The sequence below is a fragment of the Triticum aestivum genome, chromosome 5A, assembly GCF_018294505.1.
Source record: "Triticum aestivum cultivar Chinese Spring chromosome 5A, IWGSC CS RefSeq v2.1, whole genome shotgun sequence".
NCBI lineage: Eukaryota > Viridiplantae > Streptophyta > Magnoliopsida > Poales > Poaceae > Triticum > Triticum aestivum.
Genome location: NC_057806.1, coordinates 689,517,871 through 689,533,209, shown reverse-complemented (window position 1 = coordinate 689,533,209; position 15,339 = coordinate 689,517,871).

Genomic DNA, 15,339 nt, shown 5'->3' with positions numbered 1-15,339 from the left:
TTTAGTTAGTTAGTCTAACTAGTAGTACTACTTAATTAGTCCAATAGTAGATGACATGTGGACCCACCGTTAGATTAAATTAAAACAAATTTTAAGAAGTCTAAGTCAATGGCATGTGTTCCCTTACACTATTCATATATTGACTAGTCAACATTTGACTAGGTCAACACAACCCCACTGTCATACACTACGACTAGAATAGTATTGGGTAAAAATAAAATAAAATTTTGCTGTTTTATTTTCGAATTAAAAGAATTCTATAAATTAGAAAATCATTTAGAACTTCGAAAAATCATATAAATTAAACCGTAGCTCGGATGAAAATGTTTTATACATGAAAGTTGCTCGGAACGACGAGACGAATCCGGATACGCAGCCCGTTCGTCCGCCACGCATCCCTAGCATAGCGAACACACAACTTTCCCCCTCCGATTCATTTGCCCGAAAACGCGAAACACCGGGGATATATTCCCGGATGTTTCTCCACTTCACTGGTATCACCTCATACCGCGTTAGGGCACACCTAGCACCGCTACTTGTCATGTCATGCATCGTTATGCATCTGTTTGCATTGTATTTATTGTTTCTTCCCCCTCTTCTCTCCGGTAGACTACGAGGCTGACACCGCTGCTGGTGCTCTGGTCGACTACGTTGTTGACGACCCCTACTTGCCAGAGCAACCAGGCAAGCCCCCCCTTGATCACCAGATATCGCCTATTCTTCTCTCTACTGCTTGCATTAGAGTAGTGTAGCATGTTACTGCTTTCCGTTAATCCTAGCCTGATGCATAGCCTATCATTGTTGCTACAGTTATTGATACCTTACCTGCAATCCTAAATGCTGAGTATAGGATGCTAGTTTATCATCAGCGGCCCTACATTCTTGTCCGTCTGCCATGCTATACTATCGGGCCGTGATCACTCGGGAAGTGATCACGGGTATATACTTATACATATTATATGATACCCGTGGTGACTAAAGTCGGGTCGGCTCATAGAGTAACCGCGAGTGATTCACGGATTGGGTCCGAAAGGACGCTTGTCCCGACGGCCCTCTGAGTGGATCTTTGTGGCGGAGCGACAGGGTAGGTTGAGACCGCCTAGGAAGATGTGGGCCTGGCCCTGGTTGGCATTCGTGGTCATTTCAAAATAATATGCTTAACGAGATCTGGGTATTTGATCTGAGTCTGGCCATTGGCCTATACGCACTAACCAACTACGCAGGAACAGTTATGGGCACTCGACGTCATGGTACCAGCCGAAGCCTTCGTGACGTCAGCGACTGAGCGGCGCGCGCCGGGTTGGACTGGATTGCCTGCTCTTGTATAAGGGAGGCTAGGTCTGCTCGCCGGCCGCGTACGCAACGTGCAGGTGTGCAATGGGCGATGGGCCCAGACCCCTGCGCCATAGGATTTAGACTGGCGTGCTGACCTCTCTGTTGTGCCTAGGTGGGGCTGCGACGTGTTGATCTTCCGAGGCCGGGCATGACCCAGAATAGTGTGTCAGGACAAAGGGGATCGAGCGTGTTGGGAAATGTGGTGCATCCCTGCAGGGAAGTTGATCTATTTGAATAGCCGTGTCCCTCGGTAAAAGGATGACCCGGAGTTGTACCTTGACCTTATGACAACTAGAACCGGATACTTAATAAAACACACCCTTCCAAGTGCCAGATACAACCGGTGATCGCTCTCTCACAGGGCGACGAGGGGAGGATCATCGGGTAGGATTATGCTATGCGATGATACTTGGTGAACTTACTATCTACTCTCTTCTACATGCTGCAAGATGGAGGTTGCCAGAAGCGTAGTCTTCGACATGACTAGCTATCCCCCTCTTATTTCGGCATTCTGCAGTTCAGTCCACATATGCTTCCCTTTTTCCATTTGATATCAATGCATACATATGTAGTGTAGCTTCTTGCTTGCGAGTACTTTGGATGAGTACTCACGGTTGCTTTGCTCCCCTTTTCCCCCCTCTCTATACCTGATTGTTGCGACCATGCGATGGAGTCCAGGAGCCAGATGCCACCGTCGATGACGACTCCTACTACACTGAAAGTGCCTACTACTACGTGCAGGCCGCTGACGATGACCAGGAGTAGTTTAGGAGGATCCCAGGCAGGAGGCCTATGCCTCTTTCGATATGTATCCCCGTTTGTGCTAGCCATCTTATGGCAACTTTTTTAACTTATGGCTGTACTCAGATATTGTTGCTTCCGCTGACTCGTCTATGATCGAGCTCTTGTATTCGAGCCCTCGAGGCCCTTGGCTTGTAATATGATGCTTGTATGACTTATTTTATTTATAGAGTTGTGTTGTGATATCTTCCCGTGAGTCCCTGATCTTGATCGTACACGTTTGTGTGTATGATTAGTGTACGATTGAATCGGGGGCGTCACACGCAAGATCTTAGTCGGGCCCTTATCCTGTCCGACAGCCAGTTTGCTCCATTGTTTGTCGAGGACTCGCAGCCTATGTCCGAGATGGCACCTGATTCAGAGGTGTTCGCGTCTGATTCCCTCTAACTCCTGCTCCTGCTGCTGCCGCTGCACTCAAGGTAGCAGCAGCAAAGGCAAAGAAGGATGATAGGTCGAACAACATGAAGTGGTAGCCGTTCATGTTCATGTTCGTGCTGAAAAAGATGTGTGAACTCATCTCTATTGGAGTTAGGACTGACAAGGGCTTCAAGGAGGTGCACTTGAACACCGTTGCAAAGCAGGTGTTCGAGTTCTATGGGCAGGAGGTGTCTGCCAACCCAGGTATACAACCACCTGAAGAAATGGAGAGGTCGATGGATCCAAGTGTCCAAGCTAAGAGACCTTAGCCGCGCCTCATGGGATGAGAACACTTGCTCCATAGTTCTGGAGGCAGAGCATTACGCCGGTCATGTCGCGGTTAGCTCAAAGCCCTCTTCCTTTTCATACTGTCCACCATTGCCTACTCCTAATCGCAACTAACAACACTTGTGTTTCATTCTTAGGACCACCCAAGGGACGCTGAGTTCCTCAACACACCCATACAGAACTACAGCCAGATGCAACACATCTTCTCCTTCGGGCTAGCAACTGGGAAGCATGCCATGGGCTCGGGGGGGCCTCTTGGTTCTCCCATGCCAGACTTCCCTGGGACCCCGGACGTCGACGTCCTTGATGGCCCTGACAAGCCCGCTGCGAAGCCCTTCGACAAGCCATTTTACCACGTCCATGATAGGAAGAGGAAGAAAGGAGGCCTGATGGAGGAGGAGATCAATGTCTTTTGCAGCATGACTGAGGCGGTGAAGGAGGTGACAACAGCCACCAGGGAGTGCAAGCCCCTCGATGTCCACCCTAACCTGTATGGTGCTGTCATGACCCAGGGTGGCTTCACTGACTAGGCTCTCATAGTAGCTCTCAGCCACCTGCTTGACAACAAGGCTCAGGGTGTTGGGTTCGTTGCCATGGCCGACGCTCACAGGGTGTTGTGGCTCAGGAGCTGGCTGGGCAAGCACTGCTACTAGAGTAGTGCTGCCTATGAGCGTGCATGATCCCCGACGACGATGGCGGTGGCGACGACGATGACGACGACGACGTACATTTTGTGTAGCTAGGGCTAAAAAACTATTTGATGGTATGCATATTTTGGTGAGGTGGTATATACTAACTCCTCACGTTGATGGTGAACTTGCGGTGGTAGGACGACACCCTCTTTTGGATGTGGTGGTAGGTTAACACCAAGGTAGTGCTAGGAAGAACTTGCTATGCCGTATGATCATGCATGCTTTACTTATCTTCCGCTCCATTGTTGTTTGTGTGCTACTTTGCTTGCTACTTGTGTGCTCCATTGATTTGCTGCTTCAACTCTTGCTCTTGTGCATTGTTAGGGCAAGTGGTATGCCGTGTTCATCGGTAAGGTTTCAGGGGTTTATAGTTCATGGGAAGAAGCCAATGCACAAGTGGCATCGTATAGCAACAACACCCATAGAGGGTTCAAGACTAGGCAGGCAGCAGAACAATCTTACTTCGACTCGGTGCGAAAGCACGGAGGCAGCAGTGTTGACAGTGGCAAGGTTGGAGGTGTCAAGATGGATCGTCAGTTTGGGCTGAAGCACTCGACTGTTATTGTGTTGTATTATTTTTAGTGATATTTATATCAATCTTATGTGCCATAAAATTTCTAATGACTCTTTAAGTATTAGGTCGCACTTGTGGCTTGCATTTTTTCTGCTGTCCATTTTCTTTTTTATGTGCAAGCCGTTTTTCTTTCAACATGTTCACCAAAACTCAATTTTCATTCTCTTGATTTGTTTCAGTGCAATTCACAGGACTCTTGGGGGGGGGATTGTTGAAAGTAAAGATGGCTGTGTAGTTGTTACTAAGGGCGTGTATATCTCAAGGGGGGGGGAGGTAACTGATTATCTTTCACGACAAAAAAACTGATTCTTTATTTCCAAATAGATGTAATATTTAGTCTAATTATCGGTCATTTTATATAAATTATTTCCACTTAGTAGATAAAAGGTAATGGGTGACGAATGACATGCATTCAGTTTCTAAGGTTATCTGTCAAAACTCAAATTCGAAGATATGCAGAGCTATTCTCATCTCATTGTAGTTTCACAGTGTTCTTCTCTTTTCCGTTCTTGCTCTGACATAATACACAGTAACTCTCATCTATCGATCACTATGAATAACAGATTTGTTTTATTTAACAATTGAATTGTCCCATGCAAGCTAGGAATATATCCAGTGCTTGGAAAACACAGATGTGGGTGTTCTATTGCTCAGTTATGGCTAAGAATGAGCATTTGTACATTCTCTTATTGGTGGGGTTCTAGGTTTAGAGTTATGGAATATCACTGAAACAGAAATTTTGGTTTATGCTTGTGGTGATTTTTTAGTCTAATAGAACTTAAGTGTTTGTTAACTAAAATTCAGATTTTTTTATCTGAATATATTTCTAGGTTGAATCAAGTTCGTTCCAATTATGATATGAAAAGTGGGCATCTTTTTAATAGCTGTAACATGTTCTCCTAATTGCATTTATTCAGCACCTGGTTCCTCTGATGGTTTAGGGGTTGCTTGAGGTATCTACCTTTTAGAACCTGTGTTGGGTTATTGGATACATAGGAACCAATATGTTCGACTCTCACCATCTTCAAACATGTCCTGGGATCTACTGTTGTGCGACCTACTTTTTTTTACTTTCACCGTATGAAATAAAAGCTTAATTCCATTTCGACCACATTCAAATGTTAGGCCAACTCCACCGCGCGACCCCAAACGGACGTCCGCTTTGTCCGGATTCTGCCCGTTTGGGTAGGGCAATGGGGTCGTGTCCGGGCCTGTCCTGGGATGCCGTGGCCGTGTGCCCAACACATGGCCGCATCCTTTGGCCCCATCTTGTCTGCCTCCATTTTAAAAACAACAACGTTCGAAATACCAAGCCCTAGTTTAGGCCAGCGGCCCTAGTTCATGCCGGCAACAGAGCCAACAGCCTACACGTCCTCGCTGGCAACACAGCTAGCCTCCAAAATGAATAGTTTTGTTCGCCGGCAACACAACCAGCCTCCAAAAACGAATGTGTTTCCCGCCGGCACACAACCAGCGGCCCAGCGGGTGGCACCCATGCTAGCCTCCAAAAAAGAACGACCACGGCCAATCGGACGACCTAGTTCAGGCCGCCGGCGTCGAACATCTCCTTCTGCCTGGCCTCGAGCCAGCTCCTCGTCTTCTCGCTCATCTTGGTCAAGTCCACACTCATGATCGCAAGGGCCACCTTCTTTGTTTTGATTGCGGCATTGGTGGCCTCGATGTCGAGCTGCTTCTGCCTGGCCGTGACATTGGCGGCCTCGATGTCGAGCTGTCTTTGCCGGGACGCCTCCTCCAAGTCGATCTTCCTCTTCTTGGCCACCTCCTCCATCTCAAGCTTCTTCATTTGAAGCTCTAGGTATTGCTTCATTTGCTCGTCCTTGCTTTGCAGTTTCTTCTCGTCCCTCATATCCTTTTGAGACATCAAGCCATGCAAAGTCTCATGCAAGGCCATGGATGAGGCATCACGTATGTCGTCCACCTTGGAGTTGGTCTTGCCCCTCGGCCTCTTCAACGCCTCGTCATCTCCACCTCCGGCCAACTTGGCCATCTTCTTGCCTCTCTTCCTTTGAAGTTCATGGTATTGATCCTTTAACTTAGGAAAATTGTTGATGATCGTCCAACAATGCGTAAGAGTGAATGGCTTGTCATTGTGCCGGGCCTTGAATGTTTTCAAAGATTGAAATGCCTACACCATATGATCAACAACAATTGAACATGCAAACATATACAAGGCCGAAGTCTCATGGCCGTAGCAACGAAAGAACTAGGATGAGGAGAGCATACCATGTTCCCAACGTCGAGACTACTCACGGGTCGTGCTTCAACGCTCTCAAAAACGTAAAATAACGGTTCGGGTGTGACTTAAATCCGGACTGCGGGTTGAATTCTCTGAAATAGAGGGACTTTTTTGAAAAATGCCATGACGGACAAAAGAAATCCAATTTGCTTTATTATTAGATAAAGATTAGTCCCACCTCTCCCGTTTTGTTCCTTAATTAGTCCCATCTCGCCCGACTAGACTTGAGCCAAATACTTTTGCTATATAAGAGGGGTGCCACTGCTACAATTTAAGCACAAGTACTTCAGCCGCGGTGCTTGGGTATTAAATCAAAAACCATACCGAATTTTCGGTTAGCTATTTGTAGCTACCATTTTTGGTTATTAGTTTTCCTAACCGAACTTAAAAAAACAAATGTTAAAAACTGAATTTTTGGTTTGTACCGAAATGCCCAGCACTAGTGGCTACGTGCATTCACTCAAAGAGGGTAATAGTAGAGCCAACTATTGGCTATATCTTTTTGTCATATCATCCATAGCCAACATAAATAAGACTTAACTATAAAAATGTACTACTTCATCTATAACCTATAATACCTAAATAACTCATCCCCACTAACCTATTTAACTTAACATGCAAGCTATCCACATCAGCATCCAATCTCCTACGGCCACATCAGCACTAACCCTCCACTTCACTAAATCCTTCCGCTCCTGCATGCATGACATTTTTTTTCTGCCCTCATAACCCATCATGTCACCATTAAATCCGTCTTTTTATTAGCCACGGGATAGCACCATGAGCAATTCATCTACCGAAAGATAAATAATCTCTCTCTCCTCTCCTCTTGCCTCCCCGTTTTCTCAGTTACCATCCGTTCCCTTCTCCCGAAAAAACCCCTTCTCTCCCCTCCACAGCTCCGCTTAATCTCCTTCGCGATCACCATCATTAAGCAGTGTCATCCTAACAGTCGGCCACTGTTCAACATCGAAGGTGCGGTCGAAGCCCAACGCACGATGAAGGTTGGTCTCACCATCCTCCGCCCGCCAGGTTCACCACCGCCTCACAAGGTTGATCTTACCATCGTCTTCCCCATCTTGACTCATACATCTTCTGGGAAGACAACGAAGGAAAAAAATGATGCATGTGTCTTTGTCTAATCGGTGATCTTGGTCTGCAGGTCACCTCTCCCTCTTTGGTTTGCTCATGTTGTTTACAGTGTGCCTCAGCTGCAACACTAGCAACGACCTTCTCTCCTCTTTCACATCTATGAGGTTGGGTTCATCATCAAGCCTAAAAGGAGTAGATTTTTTTAATCTTGATTCTCCAGATTCTTGATTATATCGTGACTCAATGGCGGATACAGTATGGGTCAAGGGTGTACAGATGTACACCCAAAATTTGCTGCACAAAATTCCTATATATGGCAAGAAGGACTAAGAGTGGCATACTTTGAGAGACTACACATCAGCTCTCATGTGGCAAACAGACCAATATTAACCCATCGGTCACTAACCACACCTAACTACTAACCACACCTAACTAACCAGTAGCCCAAGAGCAGCAACGAGCCACCTTTGCCCTCACGCACGAGAGATACTAAGAGCATCTACAGACGGACATGGCAAAACCGACCCCTCAAACGTCTGCGGACACAACCGGACGCGTCCGCGGACAGTGATAGGTCACGCCTCATACTTGATGTTGTGCATCCGAGTCTCCCGTATTCCATGACCTAGATTCATACAAAACATGGAAAAGAAATCATACATACTACGCACACGCTAGCTAACTACGCCTCGTCGTTGGAGATGTCTAGGATGTTGATGATGAGTGGAAAGTAGCTGCAATAGGTGTACCAATGTAATCTTTATGATATAGTGAAAGAATAATCTCCTCTTCCTCATGTTGTTTCTACATGTTTAGTCATTTACTTTTGAATCTTTGATTTATAGACTATTGTTGATCATGTAAAAAAAAACTAATATTTGTATTGGTACTGCGATTTCTGCAATCATACATTTTACTTTCTATAAAATGTAAGAGATGTTCCTCTTTCTCATTGTGAAGTTGTTTTATACATAGGGAGTTAATAGAATATCTGAATATATATGTGGCCTTAAAAGCAGAGCGTTATGAATTTTGTGCCAAGGGAGCCTCTTTTGGTCTTTATGCTTGGGTCCTAAGATTTTTCTTTTCTCCAAGCTTTTGGCATTGGTGTGTACAAACCAATATGAAAAAAATGGCTTCTATGCCAAGTGATACTTAATTGCAGCCATCATTAAGTCAATCATATTGAGGAGTAGTTTCTGATTTTTTTCCTGTGTTGCTTATTGGTCTGTAACATTGAGAAGTGAGGTAAATGAGAAGACAAACATGCATCTGTGTCATTGTAACAATTGCAGAATGTCACTCAAGATTGTACAAAATCAGAAAAGCAAAAGATAGGGTACGTAGGCAATATCCAAGGAACAAACTAACACACATTCAAGTAATCAGTTGGCTAGAAGCCTTACGCAAGTGTGTGTTTCCCACTAACAAGCTATCATAATTATAGTATAAATTTATACTTTTTTCCGCTGATTTTTTTGGCTTGAATTTCCACAGCAACACACGGGGTATCATCTAGTTAATACATATGGCCCATCCCATAATCTGCAAACCCATGTGGTAGCTGACTCTTATTATACAGACCATTTCATTCCCTTCTCTCTCGTCTTCTCTTTCCTCCAACTTAATAAAAATATAATATTTAAACCTTTATAGCCTCTTACATTGCTTTATTATACTTGCTCTGAATGCATACACATGCATCACTTGGAAGGAACATAACTTTTGGAACAATGACGAGCCGGTGATCACACAAGTGCTAATTAGCCGTCCGGCGAGGGGCATGCACAATGGTTGATCAGTGCATGACTGCGGTTTGATTGATGCACACAAACAGTTGGATTGGCGATGGATCACCTATGTTAAGAGTAAGGATAATAGTAGAGTCAATTGTGTACTATATCTTACCATCCTGTCATATGTATCTAATCTAATAGCCAATATGTTTGTTAGCTATAAATATGTACTACTTTATTAACACTCCCAATCCACCTCACAATCCACAAAGTTTCTTCGACCCCGCATTGCAACTAGCTCTTAACGCTAATCCATAAACCCTAATCTACAGCCCGCTTCAACTCAGCAAAAATATAATATTAAAAAATTTATAGTCTGCTTACATCCGAAAGTACTCTTCCGCTCTCGAGCTCATATTGTTGTTGTTGTTGTACTATTTTTTATTTTACTGATCATGAGGGTGTATATGAGCTCGTGAGCAGAAACTTCACGTCTGCTTACATCACCTTATTATACTCGCTCTTAGGAATTGAATGATGCTTGTACAAGGCGTCTATTCCAAGTGAGATGATGGTTTATGAGACGTGCCTGTATTATGGTGGAATCCCTCTAGTACCCGTATATGTAGGAGGCGAAGACTTGATATTTTTTCTGCAGTGGGCCAGACACTTGATCTTGTGATATACCAAGAACAGATTTACGCTACACGATGGCTAGGGGTTGTAGGGGCTTGCTTGCAAAATGGAAGCGAGAGGAGATGACATGCACATATGCATGGTGGTGCGTACATGGAACACCTGACAATATCATTCTCTAATTATTGAGAGAGCACTAAGAGAAGAAGGAAGAGAGAAGAGAAAACCCCATTTATTACAAATGCTCTATGTCGAAGAATATGGTGGTTTCACATGTATCACATAGATGTAAAGGTATGTAAATAGAAGAGATCAAAAAAAAATTCAAATTAAATTAGTGCATAAAATTCTGGATAAAAGTTTCGGCGTCACAATTTTTCTTACAATTGGTATACGAACATGGTTATTTGCATGTTTGATTCACCATTGAAGTTTGATTTTTTATCCCTTTGAAATCGCTAAATTTCTGTTATTGTCATTATTTTGATTGAGAAGCATTACATTAATTTCATTTTGATTGATGCTTCTTATCATTTTTTTATTGGAGAAGCATTACATTAATTTCAGACCAGCTAGTACAAAAAATTGCATTATATACAAAGTCGTGTGTAATATGTTCAAGAGAAAAACCTACTTTACTGATGATGTAAATTATGATCATGCTATTTGCATGCATATGGTTTTTTACAGCCATACCAGGGGTATTTGTTTCATGAACATTAACTATGGTGTTCTGGAACTTATTGAGTTGTACATGTTTGCACTATTATACATCCCACTTGCTCTTGGTATTTTTCATTGTGCTAGCGCGTGCTAGTAAACATATTGAATGATTTGGATATACTTGTTAGTAAGCATCGCAAGTAGTATGATATATTCCTAGTGATTCTTTTGGATGAACTGTTGTTGAGTTCCAGTAATTATGAATATATTTTTCTCTGGGCCCACTCGGTAATGCATCATCATAACGACAAAAAAACTGATTCTTTATTTCCAAATAGATGTAATATTTAGTCTAACTATCGGTCATTTTATATAAATTATTTCCACTTAGTAGATAAAAGGTAATGGGTGACGAATGACATGCATTCAGTTTCTAAGGTTATCTGTCAAAACTCAAATTCGAAGATATGCAGAGCTATTCTCATCTCATTGTAGTTTCACAGTGTTCTTCTCTTTTCCGTTCTTGCTCTGACATAATACACAGTAACTCTCATCTATCGATCACTATGAATAACAGATTTGTTTTATTTAACAATTGAATTGTCCCATGCAAGCTAGGAATATATCCAGTGCTTGGAAAACACAGATGTGGGTGTTCTATTGCTCAGTTGTGGCTAAGAATGAGCATTTGTACATTCTCTTATTGGTGGGGTTCTAGGTTTAGAGTTATGGAATATCACTGAAACAGAAATTTTGGTTTATGCTTGTGGTGATTTTTCAGTCTAATAGAACTTAAGTGTTTGTTAACTAAAATTCAGATTTTTTTATCTGAATATATTTCTAGGTTGAATCAAGTTCGTTCCAATTATGATATGAAAAGTGGGCATCTTTTTAATAGCTGTAACATGTTCTCCTAATTGCATTTATTCAGCACCTGGTTCCTCTGATGGTTTAGGGGTTGCTTGAGGTATCTACCTTTTAGAACCTGTGTTGGGTTATTGGATACATAGGAACCAATATGTTCGACTCTCACCATCTTCAAACATGTCCTGGGATCTACTGTTGTGCGACCTACTTTTTTTTTACTTTCACCGTATGAAATAAAAGCTTAATTCCATTTCGACCACATTCAAATGTTAGGCCAACTCCACCGCGCGACCCCAAACGGACGTCCGCTTTGTCCGGATTCTGCCCGTTTGGGTAGGGCAATGGGGTCGTGTCCGGGCCTGTCCTGGGATGCCGTGGCCGTGCGCCCAGCACATGGCCGCATCCTTTGGCCCCATCTTGTCTGCCTCCATTTTAAAAACAACAACGTTCGAAATACCAAGCCCTAGTTTAGGCCAGCGGCCCTAGTTCATGCCGGCAACAGAGCCAACAGCCTACACGTCCTCGCTGGCAACACAGCCAGCCTCCAAAATGAATAGTTTTGTTCGCCGACAACACAACCAGCCTCCAAAAACGAATGTGTTTCCCGCCGGCACACAACCAGCGGCCCAGCGGGTGGCACCCATGCTAGCCTCCAAAAAAGAACGACCACGGCCAATCGGACGACCTAGTTCAGGCCGCCGGCGTCGAACATCTCCTTCTGCCTGGCCTCGAACCAGCTCCTCGTCTTCTCGCTCATCTTGGTCAAGTCCACACTCATGATCGCAAGGGCCACCTTCTTTGTTTTGATTGCGGCATTGGTGGCCTCGATGTCGAGCTGCTTCTGCCTGGCCGTGACATTGGCGACCTCGATGTCGAGCTGTCTTTGCCGGGACGCCTCCTCCAAGTCGATCTTCCTCTTCTTGGCCACCTCCTCCATCTCAAGCTTCTTCATTTGAAGCTCTAGGTATTGCTTCATTTGCTCATCCTTGCTTTGCAGTTTCTTCTCGTCCCTCACATCCTTTTGAGACATCAAGCCATGCAAAGTCTCATGCAAGGCCATGGATGAGGCATCACGTATGTCGTCCACCTTGGAGTTGGTCTTGCCCCTCGGCCTCTTCAACGCCTCGTCATCTCCACCTCTGGCCAACTTGGCCATCTTCTTGCCTCTCTTCCTTTGAAGTTCATGGTATTGATCCTTTAACTTAGGGAAATTTTTGGTGATCGTCCAACAATGCGTAAGAGTGAATGGCTTGTCATTGTGCCGGGCCTTGAATGTTTTCAAAGATTGAAATGCCTACACCATATGATCAACAACAATTGAACATGCAAACATATACAAGGCCGAAGTCTCATGGCCGTAGCAACGAAAGAACTAGGATGAGGAGAGCATACCATGTCCCCAAAGTCGAGACTACTCACGGGTCGTGCTTCAACGCTCTCAAAAACGTAAAATAACGGTTCGGGTGTGACTTAAATCCGGACTGCGGGTTGAATTCTCTGAAATAGAGGGACTTTTTTGAAAAATGCCATGACGGACAAAAGAAATCCAATTTGCTTTATTATTAGATAAAGATTAGTCCCACCTCTCCCGTTTTGTTCCTTAATTAGTCCCATCTCGCCCGACTAGACTTGAGCCAAATACTTTTGCTATATAAGAGGGGTGCCACTGCTGCAATTTAAGCACAAGTACTTCAGCCGCGGTGCTTGGGTATTAAACCAAAAACCATACCGAATTTTCGGTTAGCTATTTGTAGCTACCATTTTTGGTTATTAGTTTTCCTAACCAAACTTAAAAAAACAAATGTTAAAAACTGAATTTTTGGTTTGTACCGAAATGCCCAGCACTAGTGGCTACGTGCATTCACTCAGAGAGGGTAATAGTAGAGCCAACTATTGGCTATATCTTTTTGTCATATCATCCATAGCCAACATAAATAAGACTTAACTATAAAAATGTACTACTTCATCTATAATCTATAATACCTAAATAACTCATCCCCACTAACCTATTTAACTTAACATGCAAGCTATCCACATCAGCATCCAATCTCCTACGGCCACATCAGCACTAACCCTCCACTTCACTAAATCCTTCCGCTCCTGCATGCATGACATTTTTTTTCTGCCCTCATAACCCATCATGTCACCATTAAATCCGTCTTTTTATTAGCCACGGGATAGCACCATGAGCAATTCATCTACCGAAAGATAAATAATCTCTCTCTCCTCTCCTCTTGCCTCCCCGTTTTCTCAGTTACCATCCGTTCCCTTCTCCCGAAAAAACCCCTTCTCTCCCCTCCACAGCTCCGCTTGATCTCCTTCGCGATCACCGTCATTAAGCAGTGTCATCCTAACAGTCGGCCACTGTTCAACATCGAAGGTGCGGTCGAAGCCCAACGCACGATGAAGGTTGGTATCACCATCCTCCGCCCGCCAGGTTCACCACCGCCTCACAAGGTTGATCTTACCATCGTCTTCCCCATCTTGACTCATACATCTTCTGGGAAGACAACGAAGGAAAAAATGATGCATGTGTCTTTGTCTAATCGGTGATCTTGGTCTGCAGGTCACCTCTCCCTCTTTAGTTTGCTCATGTTGTTTACAGTGTGCCTCAGCTGCAACACTAGCAACGACCTTCTCTCCTCTTTCACATCTATGAGGTTGGGTTCATCATCAAGCCTAAAAGGAGTAGATTTTTTTAATCTTGATTCTCCAGATTCTTGATTATATCGTGACTCAATGGCGGATACAGTATGGGTCAAGGGTGTACAGATGTACACCCAAAATTTGCTGCACAAAATTCCTATATATGGCAAGAGGGACTAAGAGTGGCATACTTTGAGAGACTACACATCAGCTCTCATGTGGCAAACAGACCAATATTAACCCATCGGTCACTAACCACACCTAACTACTAACCACACCTAACTAACCAGTAGCCCAAGAGCAGCAACGAGCCACCTTTGCCCTCACGCACGAGAGATACTAAGAGCATCTACAGACGGACATGGCAAAACCGACCCCTCAAACGTCTGCGGACACAACCGGACGCGTCCGCGGACAGTGATAGGTCACGCCTCATACTTGATGTTGTGCATCCGAGTCTCCCGTATTCCATGACCTAGATTCATACAAAACATGGAAAAGAAATCATACATACTACGCACACGCTAGCTAACTACGCCTCGTCGTTGGAGATGTCTAGGATGTTGATGATGAGTGGAAAGTAGCTGCAATAGGTGTACCAATGTAATCTTTATGATATAGTGAAAGAATAATCTCCTCTTCCTCATGTTGTTTCTACATGTTTAGTCATTTACTTTTGAATCTTTGATTTATAGACTATTGTTGATCATGTAAAAAAAACTAATATTTGTATTGGTACTGCGATTTCTGCAATCATACATTTTACTTTCTATAAAATGTAAGAGATGTTCCTCTTTCTCATTGTGAAGTTGTTTTATACATAGGGAGTTAATAGAATATCTGAATATATATGTGGCCTTAAAAGCAGAGCGTTATGAATTTTGTGCCAAGGGAGCCTCTTTTGGTCTTTATGCTTGGGTCCTAAGATTTTTCTTTTCTCCAAGCTTTTGGCATTGGTGTGTACAAACCAATATGAAAAAAATGGCTTCTATGCCAAGTGATACTTAATTGCAGCCATCATTAAGTCAATCATATTGAGGAGTAGTTTCTGATTTTTTTTCCTGTGTTGCTTATTGGTCTGTAACATTGAGAAGTGAGGTAAATGAGAAGACAAACATGCATCTGTGTCATTGTAACAATTGCAGAATGTCACTCAAGATTGTACAAAATCAGAAAAGCAAAAGATAGGGTACGTAGGCAATATCCAAGGAACAAACTAACACACATTCAAGTAATCAGTTGGCTAGAAGCCTTACGCAAGTGTGTGTTTCCCACTAACAAGCTATCATAATTATAGTATAAATTTATACTTTTTTCCGCTGATTTTTTTGGCTT